This window comes from Volvox carteri (genome assembly GCF_000143455.1).
Source record: "Volvox carteri f. nagariensis unplaced genomic scaffold VOLCAscaffold_110, whole genome shotgun sequence".
Lineage (NCBI taxonomy): Eukaryota > Viridiplantae > Chlorophyta > Chlorophyceae > Chlamydomonadales > Volvocaceae > Volvox > Volvox carteri.
The window spans coordinates 176,247-179,655 of record NW_003307653.1 but is presented as its reverse complement, the minus strand read 5'-3'; positions in this window follow the sequence as shown (position 1 = coordinate 179,655).

Below are 3,409 nucleotides of genomic sequence, written 5' to 3'. Positions count from 1 at the left end.
GCCGGCGTCTCGCCATCGCGTCGCCTTCTCGCCGGCGGCGAGGTCGCCGTCGCCCTAACGCCGACGGCGCCTCGCCGTCGGTGTCTCACCGTTGTCAACGCTTATAATCAACGCAGTCAAGCTCACATCGTCTTCCGCTGCCGGTGAGTGACGCCGGATGCACGGTCGCCCGTACATGTCGTACGTTAGTTAGAACGCGCCTAGATTTCCGGTCGTGAGGCCGTTACACGTCGTATCAAGGTCGGCCATCGTTCTTGGATTCTATGGGTGAAGGCGCGTTGCAAATGCATAGACGAGTTGGTGACGGAGGGGGATTTCGGTATGAAATTGTTGTACCTTGGTAAGGTGCGGCGTGAAGGGAGTACGGCATGAAGGTCTTTCCCCGTATGTTCACTGCGTGGGTGCCACTTTGTGTCCGTTCGTGATGTAGTGATATCGTACATACGTTCGGAGCAAAGTTTATTGCTGTGGGTGTTTCGTGGCGCGGTGTTTTTCTCCTGTCGTGCCGGCAAGCAGCAACAGCGACAGCAAAAGCACAAAGGCAGCAAACTGCAAAGATAAGGTCAGCAAACTCAGATAGAAGCTGCAAAGCCGGCCGATGGTTATTGTTGCGGTCTTCAGTGTCTTGTATTTGTGCGCAATTGTATGTATGTATGTTTGTATGTTTGTATGTATGTTTGTATGTATGTATCTGTTCAAATGTGGGCGAGAATGTGCTCACGCGCGCGCGTGTGCGTGTGTAAGTGTATGTAGGTGTGTGTAAGAGGGTGTATGTGTGTGTGTGTGTGTGCATGCGCGCACGCGTATACGTATGTGCATGTGTGAGGGTGCTACTCTTTTTACTTGTGATGGAGAATTCCCAACTGCCCGCGATGTGCCCGTGTGCGTATTAGTACGTTTCTGCATATTGTGCACAACTGCCCATGTCGTTTTGCTGTGCAAAGTCTGTGCTCGTTGTGTCCCCTGCTAGCTGATTAACAGCGTGTGTGTGTGTGTGTGTGTGTGTGTGTGTGTGTGTGTGTGTGTGTGTATTTCCCCGCCCACCTCCCGCCCGTTCCCGCCACCGGTCTGAGCGAGCCTGGGCGAGGACTTCCAACAGGACAACACGTATCGGCGCGACGAGCATCACAGGCGTCGCCACCGCCGTACATCGCCGTCATGTGTGAGAATGTAAGTACGAGAGGGGCCTCGTTTCACACGTCCCCATGCCGTCTTGCAACGCTTTGCCATAGCATGTCGGATTTGGGATGCCGGATTTGTATTGCCGACCACCAATCAATCTGCATCATCAACCCTTTGTTGTGGTATGCATGATGGCATGGCATTGTCGAGGGTCGTTTGGTTCCATGTCTTGCGTTTCGTTGGAATCTGTTGTCAATTCGGCCACTCCGAAACCGCCTTGTAGTGTGTATGTAACCCCGTCATCCCCGCCCGAATCCCCGGATCCCCCTCAGCCGTCACCGTCATGCCATTTTCATCACCGTCGCCGTCTCGCCGCCGGCGTCTCGCCATCGCGTCGCCTTCTCACCTTCGGCGAGGTCGCCGTCGCCCTAACGCCGACGGCGCCTCGCCTCGCCTTCTCGCCGTCGCCGTCTCGCCGCCGGCGTCTCGCCATCGCGTCGCCTTCTCGCCGGCGGCGAGGTCGCCGTCGCCCTAACGCCGACGGCGCCTCGCCGTCAGTGTCTCACCGTTGTCAACGCTTATAATCAACGCAGTCAAGCTCACATCGTCTTCCGCTGCCGGTGAGTGACGCCGGATGCACGGTCGCCCGTACATGTCGTACGTTAGTTAGAACGCGCCTAGATTTCCGGTCGTGAGGCCGTTACACGTCGTATCAAGGTCGGCCATCGTTCTTGGATTCTATGGGTGAAGGCGCGTTGCAAATGCATAGACGAGTTGGTGACGGAGGGGGATTTCGGTATGAAATTGTTGTACCTTGGTAAGGTGCGGCGTGAAGGGAGTACGGCATGAAGGTCTTTCCCCGTATGTTCACTGCGTGGGTGCCACTTTGTGTCCGTTCGTGATGTAGTGATATCGTACATACGTTCGGAGCAAAGTTTATTGCTGTGGGTGTTTCGTGGCGCGGTGTTTTTCTCCTGTCGTGCCGGCAAGCAGCAACAGCGACAGCAAAAGCACAAAGGCAGCAAACTGCAAAGATAAGGTCAGCAAACTCAGATAGAAGCTGCAAAGCCGGCCGATGGTTATTGTTGCGGTCTTCAGTGTCTTGTATTTGTGCGCAATTGTATGTATGTATGTTTGTATGTAGGTATGTAGGTATCTGTTCAAATGTGGGCGAGAATGTGCTCACGCGCGCGCGTGTGCGTGTGTAAGTGTATGTAGGTGTGTGTAAGAGGGTGTAGGTGTGTGTGTGTGCATGCGCGCACCCGTATACGTATGTGTATGTGTGAGGGTGCTACTGTTTTTACTTGTGATGGAGAATTCCCAACTGCCCGCGATGTGCCCGTGTGCGTATTAGTACGTTTCTGCATATTGTGCACAACTGCCCATGTCGTTTTGCTGTGCAAAGTCTGTGCTCGTTGTGTCCCCTGCTAGCTGATTAACAGCGTGTGTGTGTGTATTTCCCCGCCCACCTCCCGCCCGTTCCCGCCACCGGTCTGAGCGAGCCTGGGCGAGGACTTCCAACAGGACAACACGTATCGGCGCGACGAGCATCACAGGCGTCGCCACCGCCGTACATCGCCGTCATGTGTGAGAATGTAAGTACGAGAGGGGCCTCGTTTCACACGTCCCCATGCCGTCTTGCAACGCTTTGCCATAGCATGTCGGATTTGGGATGCCGGATTTGTATTGCCGACCACCAATCAATCTGCATCATCAACCCTTTGTTGTGGTATGCATGATGGCATGGCATTGTCGAGGGTCGTTTGGTTCCATGTCTTGCGTTTCGTTGGAATCTGTTGTCAATTCGGCCACTCCGAAACCGCCTTGTAGTGTGTATGTAACCCCGTCATCCCCGCCCGAATCCCCGGATCCCCCTCAGCCGTCACCGTCATGCCATTTTCATCACCGTCGCCGTCTCGCCGCCGGCGTCTCGCCATCGCGTCGCCTTCTCACCTTCGGCGAGGTCGCCGTCGCCCTAACGCCGACGGCGCCTCGCCTCGCCTTCTCGCCGTCGCCGTCTCGCCGCCGGCGTCTCGCCATCGCGTCGCCTTCTCGCCGGCGGCGAGGTCGCCGTCGCCCTAACGCCGACGGCGCCTCGCCGTCAGAGTCTCACCGTTGTCAACGCTTATAATCAACGCAGTCAAGCTCACATCGTCTTCCGCTGCCGGTGAGTGACGCCGGATGCACGGTCGCCCGTACATGTCGTACGTTAGTTAGAACGCGCCTAGATTTCCGGTCGTGAGGCCGTTACACGTCGTATCAAGGTCGGCCATCGTTCTTGGATTCT